This window comes from Zea mays, chromosome 7 (genome assembly GCF_902167145.1).
Source record: "Zea mays cultivar B73 chromosome 7, Zm-B73-REFERENCE-NAM-5.0, whole genome shotgun sequence".
Taxonomy (NCBI): Eukaryota; Viridiplantae; Streptophyta; class Magnoliopsida; order Poales; family Poaceae; genus Zea; species Zea mays.
Window position 1 is genome coordinate 109,464,448 of NC_050102.1, and position 18,278 is coordinate 109,482,725.

At 44.4% G+C, this 18,278-nt stretch overlaps 1 pseudogene; it reads left to right on the forward strand.

Moving 5' to 3' along the window:
* Positions 1-7,175: 7,175 nt before the first annotated feature.
* On the forward strand, positions 7,176-7,286 carry LOC111589892 (uncharacterized; annotated as a pseudogene).
* The last annotated feature ends 10,992 nt before the right edge of the window (positions 7,287-18,278 follow it).

The window sequence follows — 18,278 nt, forward strand, 5'->3', positions numbered from 1 at the left end:
CAACAAAGAGGGCAAGGGATAACCGAAATGTGCCCTGGTCTGGCGCACCGGACTGTCCGGTGTGCCACCGGACAGTGTCCGATGCACCAGGGGACTTCAAGCTGAACTTCTCACCTTCGGGAATTTTCAGAGGCGCTTCGCTATAATTCACTGGACTGTCCGGTGCACCACCGGACAGTGTCCGGTGCCCCAAGGGAGAGCAACTCTGAACTCGCCAGCTTCGGGAATCCGCTCCGCTATAATTCACCGGACTGTCCGGTGAGTCACTGGACAGTGTCCGGTGCACACCAGACTGTCCGGTGTGACAGCGGAGCAACGGCTACTTCGCGCGCAACGGTCGACTGCAACGCATTAAATGCGCGTCTGCGCGCGCAGAGGAGCAGTGCACGCGCGGGTGGCACACCGGACAGCCTACAGGGCCTGTCCGGTGCACCACCGGACAACCAGGCAGGCCCACAAGACAGAACTCCAACGGTCAAACCCCAACGGTCTGCTGACGTGGCTGGCGCACCGGACTGTCCGGTGCGCCATGCGACTGCAGCCTTCCTACGACCACTTTGTGGTGGTTGGGGCTATAAATACCCCAACCACCCCACATTCATTGACATCCAAGTTTTCCACCTTCCAACTACTTACAAGAGCTAGCATTCAATACAAGACACACCAAAGAGATCAAATCCTCTCCCAACTCCACACAAAGCTTTAGTGATTAGAGAGAGTGATTTGTTGTGTTCATTTGAGCTCTTGCGCTTGGATTGCTTCTTTTCTTCCTTCATTCTTGTGATCAAACTCAATTGTAACCAAGGCAAGAGACACCAATTGTGTGATGGTCCTTGCGGGAACTTCGTGTTCCGTTTGATTGAGAAGAGAAGCTCACTCGGTCCGAGGGACCGTTTGAGAGAGGGAAAGGGTTGAAAGAGACCCGGTCTTTGTGACCACCTCAACGGGGAGTAGTTTTGCGAGAACCAAACCTCGGTAAAACAAATCCTTGTGTCTCACTCTTTATTCGCTTGCGATTTGTTTTCACGCCCTCTCTCGGAGTCGTTTATATTTCTAACGCTAACTCAGCTTGCAGTTGTGATTAAGTTTGTAAATTTCAGATTCGCCCTATTCACCCCCCCTCAAGGCGACTTTCAGTACCCTAAATCAGGGGTACCCTCTTCTACAGCATGAAGACGCCACACCCATGTGACACCTCCTTGCCACACGGGGGACGGCGCCTGACCCCACCGCATGGGCAGGCCAAAGGACGCCACGTGGCAAAAAGAGACAACACATCCCAGTAAGTCCGGACCCCCATAGAAGGACACCGGACCCATATACATATAAGTTCGGAGCCTCTGGGTAGGTCTGAACCTCAGTAGGGTCTCGGAACAAGGAGGATCCTGGTATGAGCAGGGGTCCGGTGCTGACACGTGTCCGAGCCTTGCTCTCTACTTCCCGCTCGAGCGGAGACCCGCTGCTTGTGGCCCATGACATAAGCTATCAGGCCAAACCTGACGTAAAGTCATGCAGCCCCTGCATTTATTGAGGAGAGGACGCGCCGCCTGCCACTGCGCTGACGGGCGACGTGCCCTCTCAGCATTTAATATGTCCCGTCCCAACCGCTGGCAGGCGGCGTCAAGGTCATCCAGCAGGCGGCGCGCCTGCTGGGTCTGCTGGCAAACAGTGCGCCCGTGCCGAGCGGCGCGCTATACTCATCCTCCCTCCTACAAGAAGCTTCCCCTGCACACCGAAGATACGCAGATCTCGGGCGCCAGGGCACAAGAAGATTGTCTCGGCAACAGACATTAGTAGGCTCCAAGCACTATATTCTTCATGTCCCTGGGCCCACATGTCGGGGCCTAGTCCCTTTGTGCATGCCCCCTTCAGCTATAAAAGAGGAGGCATGCGACGTTACACACACACACGCAATCTTAGGTCACACCTTAGACTCGCAGACTCATACAAGCTCACAAGCAATACATCTCACAGTGGAGTAGGGTATTACACTCCGGCGGCCCGAACCACTCTAAATCCTTGTGTGTTCTTGAGTTCTTCCCGTTCATTCCAACGATCAAGCAAAATGCCTAAGCCCCTCCTCATCTCAGGATTTAGGGCGGGTGCACTCCGCCACCCGGCCAGAGATTTGCTCTCCGACAACAATTGTAGCCCATTTTGCATAATTGAGAAACTGAAAGCAAGTTATAATCTAAGGAATCTACAAGAAAAACATTGGAAATAGAATGGTCAGGTGATATAGCAATTTTACCAAGTCCTTTGACCAAACCTTGATTTCCATCCCCGAATGTGATAGCTCTTTGGGGATCCTGGTTTTTCTCATAGGAGGAGAACATTCTTTTCTCCCCAGTCATGTGGTTTGTGCACCCGCTATCAATTATCCAACTTGAGCCCCCGGATGCATAAACCTACAAAACAAATTTAGGCCTTGTTCTTAGGTACCCAAACGGTCTTGGGTCCTTTGACATTAGAAACAAGCACCTTGGGTACCCAAACACAAGTCTTGGAGCCCTTGTGTTTGCCCCCAACATATTTGGCAACTGCTTTGCCTGATTTGTTAGTTAAAACATATGATGCATCAAAAGTTTTAAATGAGACATTGGGTTCATTTGATGCAATAGGAGATTTCTTTTTAGGCAATTTAACATGAGTGGATTGCCTAGAACTAGATGCCTCACTCTTATACATAAAAGCATGATGAGAGCCAGAGTGAGACTTCCTAGAATGAATTCTCCTAATCTTATGTTCGGGATAACCAGCAGGATATAAAATATAGCCCTCATTATCCTGAACCATGGGAGCTTTGCCCTTAACAAAGTTAGACAATTTCTTAGGGGCATTAAGCTTGACATTGTCTCCCTTTTGGAAGCCAATGCCATCCTTAATGCCAGGGCGTCTCCCACTATAGAGCATACTTCTAGCAAATTTAATTTTTTCATTTTCTAAGTCATGCTCATTAATTTTAGCACTAAGTTGAGCTATGTGATCATTTTGTTGTTTAATCAAAGCTAGGTGATCATGGATAGCATCAACATTAATGTCTCTACATCTAGTACAAATGGAAACATGGCTAATAGTAGATGTAGAGGGTTTGCAAGCATTTAATTCATCAATCTTAGCATGCAACATGGCATTATCATTTCTAAGATTGGAAATAGAATCATTGCAAACATTTAAATCCTTAGCCTTAGCAATTAAATTGTCATTCTCAATCTTAAGGCTAGAAAGTGATTCATTCAACTTGTCAATTTTAGAAATCAGACTAGCATTATCATTTTTGAGTTTGACAAGAGGATCATCACAAACATTTAACTTCTCAACCTTAGCAATTAATTTAGCATTCTTGTTTCTAAAGTTGGATATAGTATCATGGCAAATGCTAAGCTCACTAGTCAATTTTTCACATTTTTTTATCTCTTGAGCATAAGCATTTTTAACCTTAACATGCTTCTTGTTTTCCTTAATAAGGAAGTCCTCTTGGCTATCCAAGAGTTCATCCTTCTCATGAATAACACTAATTAATTCATTCAATTTTTCTTTTTGTTGCATGTTTAGGTTGGCAAAAAGAGTAAGCAAATTATCCGCATCATCACTAGAGCTAGCATCATCACTAGATGTTGCATATTTAGTAGAAGCTCTAGATTTTACCTTCTTCTTTTTGCCGTCCTTTGCCATGAGGCACTTGTGGCTGACGTTGGGAAAGAGGAGACCCTTGTTGACGGCGATGTTGGCGGTGTCCTCGTCGGAGAAGGAGTTGGTGGAGATCTCATCGGAGTCCCACTCCCGGCATACATGGGCATCGCCGCCCTTTTTGTAGTATCTCTTCTTTTCTCTCCTCTTTCCCTTCTTGTCATCACCCCTGTCACTATCACTAGATAATGGACATTTAGCAATAAAATGACCAGGCTTACCACACTTGTAGCAAACTTTCTTGGAGCGGGGCTTGTAATCCTTCCCCCTCCTTTGCTTGAGGATTTGGCGAAATCTCTTGGTGATGAGCGCCATTTCCTCGTTGTCGAGCTTGGAGGCGTCGATGGGGAGCCTACTTGACGTAGACTCTTCTTTCTTCTCCTCCGTCGCTTTGAATGCGATGGGTTGCGCCTCGGGTGTGGAGGTGATGCCTCGCTCGATGATTTGTTTGGAGCCTTTGATCATTAACTCAAAGCTCACAAACTTCCCTATAACCTCCTCGGGAGACATTAGCTTATATCTAGGATCACCACGAATTAATTGAACTTGTGTAGGGTTAAGAAAAACAAGTGATCTTAGAATAACCTTGACCATTTCATGGTCATCCCATTTTGTGCTCTCGAGGTTACGCACTTGATTCACCAAGGTCTTGAGCCGGTTGTACATGGCTTGTGGCTCCTCTCCTTGGTTGAGCATGAATCGACCGAGCTCCCCCTCGATCGTCTCCCGCTTGGTGATTTTGGTCACCTTGTCTCCTTCGTGCGCGGTCTTGAGTATGTCCCAAATCTATTTGACACTCTTCAACCCTTGCACCTTATTATACTCCTCTCGACTTAGAGAGGCGAGGAGTATAGTAGTGGCTTGGGCGTTGAAGTGCCGGATTTGGGCTACCTCGTCTGAGTCATAGCCTTCATCCCTCACGGATGGTTCCTGCGCTCCAAACTCAACAGTGTCCCAAATGCTACCGTGGAGTGAGGTTAGATGGTGCCTCATTTTATCACTCCACATACAATAATCTTCACCGTAAAAAACCGGTGGTTTGCCTAGTGGGACAGAAAGTAAAGGAGTGTGTTTGGAAATGCGAGGATAGCGTAAGGGGATCTTACTAAACTTCTTGCGCTCATGGCACTTAGAAGTGACGGATGGCGTGTCGGAGCCGGAGGTGGAAGGCGACGAAGAATCGGTCTCGTAGTAGACCACTTTCTTCATTTTCTTCTTCTTGTCGCCACTCCGGTGCGACTTGACGCGGAGAGGTGATTCCTCCCTCTTCTTGTTGCCGGACTCCTTTGATGGAGCCTTCCCGTGGCTTGTGGCGGGCTTCTCGCCGGTCTTCATCTCCCTCTTGGTGTGATCTCCCGACATCACTTCGAACGGTTAGGTTCTAATAAAGTACCGGGCTCTGATACCAATTGAAAGTCGCCTAGAGGGGGGTGAATAGGCAAATCTGAATTTTATAAACTTTAAGCACAACTACAAGTCGGGTTAGCGTTAGAAATATAATCGAGTCCGAAAGAGAGGGCGAAAACAAATCACAAGCAAATGAAAGCGGATGACATGGTGATTTGTTTTACCGAGGTTCGGTTCTTGCAAACCTACTCCCCGTTGAGGTGGTCACAAAGACTGGGTCTCTTTCAACCCTTTCCCTCTCTCAAACGGTCACCTAGACCGAGTGAGCTTTTCTCCTTAATCAATGGGTCACTTAGACCCCTTACAAGGACCACCACAACTTGGTGTCTCTTGCTTGATTACAAGTTGCTTGAGAACAAGAATGGAGGAAGAAAAAAAGCGATCCAAGAGACAAGAACTCAAATAAACACAAATGCCTCTCTCTCACAAGCCACTAAGTCTTTGGAATGAGATTGGGACTTGGAGAGGATTTGATCTTTTGTTTTGTGTCTTGGAGTGAAGTCTAGAGCTCTTGTATTGAATGCAATGGCTGAAAACTTGGATCCTTGAAGTGGTGGTGGTTGGGGTATTTATAGCCCCACCCACCAAAATGGTCGTTGGGGAGGCTCTCTGTCGATGGGCGCACCGGACAGTCCGGTGCGCCAGCCACGTCACCCAACCGTTAGGGTTCGACCGTTAGAGCTCTAACAGATTGGGCCACCGGACAGTCCGGTGCCGCACCAGACATGTACTGTTCACTGTCCGGTGCGCCTTCTAGCGCCTGCTCTGACTTCTGCGTGAACTGTCCGCGCACTGTAGTGCACTGTTCACCTTTTGCAGACGACCGTTGGCGCTATAGTCGTTGTTCCGCATGGCACACCGGACAGTACGGTGAATTATAGCGGAGTGGCTTTTCCAGAAACCCGAAGGTGGCTAGTTCGAGTTGATCCACCCTGGTGCACCGGACACTGTCCGGTGCGCCAGACCAGGGCAGCCTTCGGTTTCTTTTGCTCCTTTCTTTTTGAACCCTATCTTGGACTTTTTATTGGTTTGTGTTGAACCTTTGGCACCTGTAGAACTTATAATCTAGAGCAAACTAGTTAGTCCAATTATTTGTGTTGGGCAATTCAACCACCAAAATCATTTAGGAAAAGGTTTGACCCTATTTCCCTTTCAACCACCCCACTCGATGTCAAGACACTTGCAGGCTACACAAATACACTCCTCAATTTGTCCTCCATGAGTGAAACTAAGGACAAGTGTTCTACGCGTTCGCCAATGTGGTGACCTAGATGTATGGGAACCCACCGGCCACCGCTACCATCCATGGTGGTGCTCCACGGAACCGCCCCTGACATGCCTATCATGACAGTCATGGGAGGACTGGCTCACTTCATCGTTGCTAGAACTAAGGTGAAAAAGTGACGCCTCAAGAGGCACGCTGCCGCCCTTAAGCGACGACTCAATGCGCTCGCTATTACCATCAGGCGAAAGACAGAGGGAATCACACCCTCAACGCTCATGGCCATAGTTGGCCTCCAACCAACCTCCATCCTCGATCTCCTCAAAGACGACTCAAGCCACGGGTCAACATCATGCACTATAACCCACGGTCTCAGATTATATTGCATCCTTATCCTATTTGTTCGCACACTATAGCAACAAACCCCGTCCATTTCGCAACAACCTTCACCCGCTTCTTCCGCCGTTGCACATTGAATTTTAAGTGAAACCAGTCATTGCACATTGAATTTTAAGTGAAACTAACTATGCAATTGGAAATGAGTACAAGGCTCTGTAAAAGCGGAAAATGTTTTCATTGTTTGATAAGATACTCTAAAGTCAAGACCAAGTATGTATTTCAGTAAGCATGTTAAGCATTAGAGGATAAACTTATTGTATTTGGTATTTTAGGAAATGATCTTGTTGGCGTACTTATGCTTTTCTATGTCTTGCTAAACTTGTAAAAAATTGTTAAGCCATCACCATAAATGAATTTGCATGTGTTACCTATGGAATCTCAATGATGATTTTGGTTAAGGCATCAGATCTATACCATCTTCTCGCTCCCAAGTCCTAAGCCAAAACATTGGTTATAACTCATTTTTCGGTCTTTTGGCTAAGATTAAGTGTAATATTTGTTTTACAAGTTCAATATCAGGTATATGGACAATATGTTCATTTTGACATTAAATCCATTAAGACTCAAGTAGGGGTGACAATGGGATCTAAATTTTACACTATAAGTTTTAAGAATCGGATCGAGTCCTATTTCTATTCATTTTTGAACTACAAATTATTTAGGACCCCACCATTTTATGAAGAATCATTTGGATCATGATTCATTACCACACCTACTCTCAAGTGTGGCTTAGTCACCTAATCAATATCATCGCGCTCGTGCACGGATATTAGACTAGTTTATATATAAAATCTAGATTTTAAAATGTCATCCAAATGTCTCCTAAGTTCACGGGGAGAATGTGGTACCTAGGCAAGCTAGCTAGCTGTCAGCGGCAGTTGCAGTAACGTGCACCTGGCAAGCCCGCGAATACAGGTAGGTAGCAGCGACGTATCGGTTGAGACTTGAGAGTAGGGATGGCAATTGGACCCGTGGGTATGGATACCCATGGGTTTCGTACCCGGTGGACATGGATACGGGTTGGAAAACTCACCCGTGGATCCTATCTGGTCGGGTACCCAAAATACATCGGGTAGGGTATGGATAGTATATTTTACCCATGGATATCCACTGGATACCCGAAATATTAATTCACAATTTCACATGTTATGTTTTTGGCCCATGAAGCAAAGAAAAAAAGCCCAAAGCAGTGGACTCACGGTTGGGCCATCATGTTCCTATTCTCCTAACCCTAAGTTCCCTAACCGGCTAACCCTAACCAGTCCCGCAATCCGCCACCCGCCCGACCGCCCACCCACCAGCGCCCAGCCGACAGCCGCAGAGGTAGAGCCCGCTGCCCCGCTCCCGCCTCGAGCTGCGCGGCTGCGCCCCTGAGCTACACCGTCCCCGAGCTGTGTCGTCCATCGGTCGCCCGCCCCAGCATCCCGAGTCCCGACGCCGCTGTCGTCCCCCACTCGTCGTTCCTCCCGTCGCGCGGCGCAGCGCTCACGCAAGGCCCTCAGACCAGCAGATCGACCAGCAGATCAACGCCGCCCCTCAGACCCTCAGGTACTCAGTAGTCAATTCTCAGTTAGAAGCCTAATGTCAACTCCACAAGACAGTAGCAGTCGTCGCAGTGGCATAGGAGCAGCTCCTATTGATGCTAGTAGCTCTAGAGATCCCACTCCATCTGATGCAGCAACCCAAGGGACAATGAATGATGTTGTTGAAATAGATGGTGCTGCACAGGTTGGGTGTAAGAGGGAGTTGAAGTCTAAAGTATGGGAGGATTTTGTTAGAGTTGTTGTATTTGGTAAATGGAAAGCTAAGTACAATTGGTGTAGCAAAATATTGACAGCCGAAGGTAAAAGTGGTACCAGCCATTTACAAAGCCACATAAATACATGTGAGTCACGACAAGCTAGAAAAGGCCTAAAACAATCCTCCTTGAAATTTTCACAAAATCCAGATGGCAGTGTTTGTCTAGAGAAGTATGTATTTGATCAAGATGTTGCTAGGAAAGAACTTGCATTAATGATATGTGTGCATGAGTACCCGCTGTCTATGGTTGACCATGTAGGCTTTAGAAAGTTTTGTGCTTCCCTGCAACTGTTGTTTAAATTAGTGTCAAGAAACACCATTAGAAAGGATATTCTGGATATGTATGACGTTCAAAAGCTCTCTATGGTGACAATGTTCCAACAACAACAATCTCGTATTGCAGTCACCACAGATATGTGGACAGCAAATCATCAAAAGAAGGGTTATATGGCAGTGACTGTACACTATATTGATGAAAATTGGATTCTAAAAAGCTATCTTTTAAGGTAATATTTCTGCTGCTCTATATTTCTGTTGCCATCCTTGGTTTAAAATGAAGTTCTTGTATGCTATGTTTACTGAAATTTATGGACATGAGAATGTGGGTAGAGAAACTACGAAAGTTAAGGATCTGTTTGTTGACTTAGTGAAGGAATATCAAGATTCCATGGAGGGGTTTGGCACAACAGATGGTGCTGCTAGGCCTTGTGGCAATACTACTATCCAAAATGAAGGGGATGCAGTTGTTTTTGACATTTTTTATCAATATTTATCTGCTGAACCTGCTGCCCCAACCGCTTTTGTTAGCACAGAATTCGATCTGAATTTGGAAGAGGAAATGTTGGCTAGAACTACAAACTTAGACATCATTGGTTGGTGGAATGTGGCAGGGGTGAAGTATCCCACTTTGAGAAAGATTGCCCGAGATATCATGTTTATTCCTGTGACAACCGTGGCTTCTGAGTCTGTCTTTAGTACTGGTGGGAGGGTCATTAGCCCAAGTCATAGTAGACTAGCCCCAAAAATGGTGGAAGCCTTGATGTGTATGCAAGCTTGGGCTCACGCTGACATGCTTGGTATGAATACTAGTGGATCAATAATGTTGTTTTATTTTCATTCCTTTCACTGCGATAGCACTAATCTTTCAAACTTCTCTTTGATTAGGTCATGGATCTCATGTACTCAATGCACTCATGACTTGCCTTGATGATGAAGATGAAGCAACGGTATATTGAAATTTAGCCATTCTATATTTTACTAAATTTCTATTTGAATAACTATATGATATGTCACTTTGTTAGGATGGCATGCAATCTGAAATCATTGATCCATGAACTTGTTTGCTGCTACTACGAAGTTGCTGGCTGCCTGCTACTACATGAACATCATGGACTTCCTGTTATTGTGTTGTTGCTTATATTTGTGTTGTGTGTACTATGATTTGTGAATTGAACATGTACTATGATTTGTGAACTGTACTATGATATGTGAACTGGATGTGTACTAGTCATGAACTGTACTATGATTTGTAAATTGGTGATGTTGCTTATTAATTTCACATGTTATGATGTTGTTCATTAACTCTCATCTATCATAAATTGTGTTGCTCATCAATTTACATGCAGATTTATATTTTACAGTAGTATATCCACCGGATACCCGATACCCCGACGGATACCCGGTGGGCATAGGTACGGGTCCATTTTTTTTACCCGATTGACTTGGTGAGTATGGATATTTATATAAGGGTTTGGGTATTAACACCCGAATCGTTGTCATCCCTCTTGAGAGGCAGCCGATGGATGAAATCACTGAAGAAGTCGTGCAACGAGACGACCTGTAACTCCGCTTTTGGCGCTGGAGCAGGTAACTGTGGGGGTGACGCACGCACACGGACCAGCTGCCTGGGGGTCGGTCCGTCCGGTCATGGATGTGTGTGATTTGTGAATGAACGGAGGAGCACCCTGATGGCGCATGCATGTGGAGTTATCCCATCCACCACACCACCCATTCGGTGATTCGGCCACATTCTCTCCCATCCCATGTCTGCGGTCAGCAGCAGTTATGATGCATCACATCACACCTCACACCATCGGGCCGGGCTGGTTGATGTGATGATGCCATATTGCCATGATTCCTCCCCAGGGCCCAAAAGCCTCGGGCAGCAGGACTGTGCTGCACACCACCCCCTGCCTGCCTTTTTTTTTTGTCTTTTCTCTGGTACTATAGTCGCGTGCAGTAACTCCACATGGGACATTGTTTGCACTCGGCACGGTAAAAAAAAGGAGCGGTAATAAAACGTGTATAGTACTAGTACACTGTGACTTGGTACAAAATGTCTCCAACCATGGCTGATGACTGACGAGGGGAAGTGTTCCTGGGTCGTCAATCCATCATCATAGTGAGTACACTATTACATGCGGTATGGCACCGGAGTCGGAGATCATCAACAAGTGGTGACGGCGACGTGGAGGAGTCGAATCAAAGCCGAAATTGCCCATCACCGGAGTGAGTCGGAGTCGGAGTCGGAGTCGGAGTCGGCAGCGCTGTGCTCGTGACCACCGAATTGGACGGGTACAGGACCGGGCCCCGGCTGTGGCCCCGTCCACGGATGGTTCTCCCGGCGAGTTTGACCGTGCACCTAGCTTGCGTCGCGGGGCCGTGGACCGAGGGCAGGCAGGCTGGCAGGCACAGGCGGCGGAGCCGAATCCGACCAAGGCCTTCCCCGCTTTTCCTCTAGCGTCGCGCCACAATTCCCGCCTCAAAAGGCGAACCGGCCAGTTGGCTCGTGCGGCGCGGCCCCTGCTGGCTGGCTCTGGCTGCAACTGCTCCAGTCAGGGTGGCTGGCCGTTCTGCCACGAGATGACGAGACCAACGACTTACTCCGCTCTGTATGTCGAATGTCGGCCACGATTCCGGTTTTACTATACTACTGTATTTTTTTCCAGCCTATAGACGAAGTCGCTAGGACGGACCTGACGAGCATCAACTTAACAACTTTCCAACGCATAAAGTCGACATGAATTCCAATCATACGCACACGCGTACTGGTGTATGCTGTGCATGCACGGTGTAACCCGACGCCGAGAACGAAATGCGCGAGATTTTGCAGCCACCTCGCTAACCCCCGCCGGCAGCCAGGCGCGCCGACCGGGACGGACGGAGCGCGCGCGCGCGCTCGGGCTCACCACCTGACGACGAACCGCCCAGATCAGACGACGACGACGACGCCGAACGCCGACAGGCCCTGGTCGTCGGCGAAGGAAGTCACGCGACGTGTCCCGCGCCGCGACAGACATGCATCGCCTGGTGACGAGCCCAAGGCGAAGGTGAAGGCGGTCGACGTCGCGACGTGCCCGGTGGCTACTGGCCTGCCTGCCTCTCGCCCACGCAAGGCCGCGCGCGCGCGACTACGTGACGGACACGTCGCGCGGTTCCCCCGCGCGGCGCGTTGCTCGGTACTCCAGCAATATGTATGGACGCAGGCGTCGTCGAGAAGGCGCGTCATGCATCAGGCTAACTGCAGCGGTGGACGCTGCCCCTCCCCTCCCCTTGCATGCGGCGCGTAGAGGGCACCCTATGGCCGCAGCGGTGCCCCTACATCGTCCCCTACGTGTCGGTCCCCTTCTCTCTTCCTCAGATCTAGCGTGTCACTGTTCATCACGCTAAACACTGTGCTATGGGTCCACGAGTAATTGTTAGTAGATAAAAAATTGATAGTTGGTATAGAAAATGATATTTTATAGTGGTAGTGGGGTATAGGGGGAGTATTTAAGAGAACCGCTGCGAGAGATGAAAAAATAGAAAAAAATAGGGAGGAAAAGTGATATAGGAGGAAAAATTTAAAGGTAACGGTTGCGGATAGCCTCAGGAGGCCAGTGCCACGTCGAGAAGGTTTGGTTGGTTGGTGATGCCACGCATGCAGCCTGTAGCGACTGGAAGCTTGGCTCATACTAGTAGTCTAGTACTACTTACTGCTGGTAAGTAGAAGATGACAGTGACGGCCTCGTTCTGGTCGGTTGATCCATCCATTTTTTCTAGTGTCGTGTCATCTATCACCATCGGTGGTGGATTGGTTCAGTCTTGTGCGCGACACCTGGGATCAGCGCGGGCACGACATGTGGGGGCAGCAGGCTCTCGGATAAGCAACCGTATATAGTCTCACTCTCACCAGAAAACAAAAGTCTTTAATCCATTTTCCTTCCTTCGGGCGGTAAAGTATTAAATTACTCTGCGAGTGGAGTGAACCCACGACGGAGTTCGTACTACGTATTAGAAGCAATCCTCAGACGAGCTGAAGGCGAAGAAGTCCATGCATGGATTGTTGCAAGGCCCGGCCGGTGCCCTGATTGATGCTGATGCTAGCTAGCGTCGACCATTCACCGCTATCATCAACCTAGAAAGGGATGGGCTTAGCACGGGCACGGCTGCGCCATGCCGTTTTCTATCCTGGGTGGATTTATCTGCCCACAATTTTCTCGTTCACGGGAAGGAAAAAATTGACTCTTGGAAATTGGTCGGTTGCAGGACTCAACTATAAAGCATCTCGACGAGTTCAATCGGATATATATATATATATATATATATATATATATATATATATATATATATATATATATATATATATATATATATATATATATATATATATATATATATATATATATATATATATATATATATATATAGGGACGAACTAATAGAAGCCCAGGGCTTCCATTAGTGTCGGGAAGCCCCAGCTAATTAGACGGAATCGGTCAGACTGCAAGTTTGTTCGGCGGTTTTAGGTCTGGTCGAACCACATCGTAAATCATAAGCCAACAGATCGTAAACCCGTGTGTATTTTAGCGTAAAATGGTGTACGCGATAAAATCGCGAACGATAACTGAAGCCTCCTGAAAATATCGCCCAGCATGCACGTAAGCAGAAACGCGAGGCATAAATATGTACATACAATGGCGTAACTGGTTACATATACTTCAGTAAATATAAATCTGTTTCAACAAACCACGATAAATTCTCTCGAGTTGTTATCACCAGTCCGACAATATCTCCTGGCATGCAGGAACAAACTTTATATAACGTAATTGACCGAACAAAATAGCGTAAACATTGTACACGGGATTGGTTAGCTCAGGGCATATAAAAAGGAACGTGGCGGTTGATTGTATTGCATTGTTTACAATAGCTGACGGCAGAGAAGAAGAAGCAGGCGATGATAATTCTGCGTCATTGCACAGAGCTGCACCAGGTACATTTGCAATTGAATAATTACTTCAGTTCATAAAATAATTAGAGAAATATGATGGCCGGCTTGCAGACACATGCAGTGGTCTACCAGCAGCGCCCACATCAAGAATTATATCTCCAAACTGTGGTGCGAGTCCACGGATAAATATAGTAACACCACCTGCAGAATTACGAGCGCCAGGGGTCAATGATGGCAATACAACAGTAATTGAAACAATGGTAGCAACAAATCAAATGGTGCCTATGAGGACCATTAGTGATCATGAACAAGATACACCTAATATCCTCCGAAGTCATGTAAGTTATTTATCTTTGGTTATGTCAATTATACAATTTAAATAACATTAAGACTGTAACTAATATAAAATTAATTGTATTTATGATTATGTTAATTCACAGCCTGAAAGTATTGATCCAACCATGGTGCCTACGATCGGTATGACATTTGGAAATGTCGATGAGGCATACAATTTTTACAGTCGTTATGCATATGAGGTTGGTTTTCCACTTAAAAAGTATAGGGAGAGAAAGAACTGTAAGTGGTTAAATTGTTCAATGGAGGGTAGAAATACAGAAAGGTTAGCTAGTAATCCTAGAATCCGTAATACATCATCGAGGAGAACACAATGCAAGGCTGGTTTGAAATTAAAAAAATCTATGATGACTCAAAAGAAAATATTGTAGCCGTAAGAATCGATCTGGTGCACTTAGAACATAATCATGAATTCATTAAGAAGGATACTGTAAAGAAACACCTACAATGCAACAAGACTCATGATCCTGAGTACATGGAGTTTCTCAGTTCAATGCAACAAAGCAGAATCCCACAACACTGTATCATGGACTTCGTGTCTGAGATGCATGGTGGTCCAGAAAACGTACCAATTACAGCAAAGGACATTGCTAATTTGTAAGAATCATTTTCTTTATGTATCTATCATATAAATTTTAAAATCCATTTCAAGTTAATGAGTAATAATTATAAATTTTTATTGAAATATACAGGAAACAGGCAAAGCAACGAGAAAAGAATGCCAATGATGTGTCTAAGCTTTTGGCTTTTTTTCATTATGCAAAAGGGATAATCCGCAATTTTTCTCTGATTTCCAGTTAGACAGCGAAGGAAAAATATTGAGTATTTTTTGGTCTCATGCTAGTCAGCAAGGAGAGTATGTTGATTTTGGGGATGCAGTTACCTTTGATACAACTCATAAGACTAATTTGTATGGAAAACCCCTAACAATGTTTGTTGGTGCAAACCAACACCTACAATGCACAGTGTTTGGGTTCTCATTATTGGGAGATGAAACTGTTGAAACATTCGAGTGGGTATTTAATGCATTCAAGACATGCATGGGGACTGAAGGACCAAGAGTCATGTTGACAGGTATGATTTATGTAGATATAATAACTATAAACTCGAAGTACATGCAATATAAATTCAATATCTTGTGCGTATTTACAATGCATGTGAGTCTTGTTTTGTTATGTACCATACAATGTTTGCATAAAAATATGCATATAATAATGTCAGACAATGAATATTTACAGATCAAGACCCTGCAATGCGAGTGGCATTACGTCGGGTCTTCCCAAACACAGTCCACAGGTTGTGTCTATGGCATATGCAAAATAGGTACATGCCATTTCTAAATGAGTTGTATGCACGATATGCTGAAGCAGATTTTAAGACAAAATTCCAGTCTATAGTACATCATCCATTGACTGAAATAGAGTTTGAGGCTGCATGGAAATTGTTGATTGATGAATTCAACCTGCATGAAGATGGAACACTTAGAAAATTATATGCAATGCGTAAGGAGTGGATACCTATTTTTTTCAAACATGACTATTGTGGGCTTATGGTGTCTACGCAATGTAGCGTGAGCATGAACAAACTCGTGAAGAGCGCTCATGTCGATTCAAACACCCCACTTCATGAGTTTGCTAAGCAAATGTTGAAACTACTGCATAGCAGGAAGATGCAAGAAGGAAAGGAAACACTAGGATGTATGGTATGTAATATTATTTATGCATTATACTATTTAGTAGGCTCGCAAGACGTAACTAATTATTTTATATGCAGGGTCAAAAAGAAACCACAACTCTATATATGTTCGAAATTAGGGTTGCAAGGGCATACACCAGGGCTGTGATGAATAGATTCGAGGAGTCAATAAAATACGCTACTGCATATAGGATAACACTTGACACAGATGGAGGCGCAAATGATTGGTTGGTGCAGCATACATCAAGATCGAAAAGAATCGTGTGGGGCAACACCAATTCAAAGTGAATGCAGATGTAGAGGCAGGAAAGTTTAAATGTGAATGCAAACAGTGGGAACACACAGGTAAGCAAGAGTTAAGAAATAATGTCGTATTATTTATACGCTAATAATTAAAGCTGAATGTGAAATGTTGCACCCTTGTTTAAATGTAGGACTATTTTGTGTGCATCTAATCCGAACATTCATGCACATTCAACTAGAGAGGATACCTAAGGAATACATTCTACAGCGTTACACATACTCAGCTAAGCAAGATGTGGTATTTTCAAGAGATGACAGGAAAATGAGTGGAAAAGATGGAGAAACAAAATCATATAGGCAAAAAATGTTGCTTAAAAAGGCAATGAAGGTAGTAAACCAAGCTAGTATGTCAAAGGTAGGGAGTGATAAGGCTTTGGACACAATGGATGAACTGTTGGAGATGCTTGGGCGTTTAGAGCTAGATATAGGATGTGAAGATGCTGGTGGTGCAACTACTGGAGAGGGCAACCATGTGGGTGTTCTTTTATATAAAATTGTTGAAAATTTTATTTAGAACTTAATTATTGCTAATTGTAAAAATTAAACGTTGCAGGGCGAAGAGGATGATGTTGGAAACGCTGAAGATGAACATGTATTGCAATGTGATAACGAGGAGCATGTGGCAGTACATTCACGACAACAGGTAATATTATGGCAAAAAAACAATGTAATTTATGTATAGTGCAAACAAATGGGATGATTTCTACATTATTTGTAATATTGACTATAATGCACTAATGAGTAGGATGGAGGCTTAAATATTGATGCACATCATCAATCTGAACTGCAAATGACGCTTGTTGGAAATGATGATTGTGAAGGAACACAATATGGGGATGTTAGAAAGGTATGAAATCTAAATTTATTAAATTGCAGATATTCTGTATATTTAATGATAGTAACTATTTATAATTTGACATCATAACATATGTACCTATAAATACTTCTTTGTATGGCATGTAGAGACTGGAATATGATGTAGATGGCATAAGCTTATTGCGTCCAATTAATGCAAGGCCAAAGGGAAGGACAATAAAAACTAGTGAACAAAGAGTTCTAAAATTGGGTGCGAAAGGAGAAAAGAAGAAGACTCGAAAGTGCCAAAAATGTGGCATTGCTGATGGACACAACAGTCGAACCTGCTTGTCTGTAGAGGAAAATAGGGTTAAATTGGCTAGCCTTGCCGATAGAAAAAGAGGACGACCGCCTGGGTCTAGAAACAAAAATTCAACAATGGCCCCACAGTGGAATGAGACATCCACATCAAAAAAACATAAACATACTGATTCTGAAGAACATGGTTCGGATGACGATAATTTGGCAGGATTGTAAAACATTTATACATAAATAATGGATGATATTGAAATGTTATGATCATGATACTATTTGATGATTATAAATATTTACGTTAAAAGCTCACTGTATGGATTATATCTATTAATGCGACGTAATTATTTGTTATGAGCTATGCTACTGATGGGTTTGTTTGGCTATATAATCATATATTCACTGCATCTCGTACAGTATTTATGTTGAAAGAATCAAATATCCGGCGAAATGAAGTCAATATGTAGGGGCTGGCGCCAAACAAAAAAACTAAATGAATAAGCATAAACATGTTCAGTTATATGCATAAACAGTATCAGATTTATGCATAACTGAACAAAGATAGGCAGCACATTAACACTGGATAAACATGCACATTCAGTAAATAAGTACATAAAACAACGTAAACCTGTTCAGTTATATGCATAAACATTATCAGATTTTTTGCATAGTCAATACAAGGAATTATTGAAAATATTGAACAGAATTGATCAAAGATAAGCAGCACAATGAAGCTGGATAAACAGGCGCATAAAGTAAATAAGTATACAAAAAACATAAACATGTTCAGTAATATGCATAAACAGTATCAGGTTTTTGCATAATCAATACAGAGAATAACTGAAAAGACTGCATAAATGAACTTAGAAAGGAAGCACATTGGCACTGGATAATCAGGAGCATACAGTAGATAACGGAATAAAACATCTGATGCATTGAAGAACATCACTGAATAAGATATAAAAACCATAAGACAAATGATAAAGTGCAGAACTATCATATATAAATATAACCATCTAAAACATATCTGGTACGATATATATAAGAGTTTGCTAAGAGCTGCATATGGACATAAGTATTATCTGAATCCTA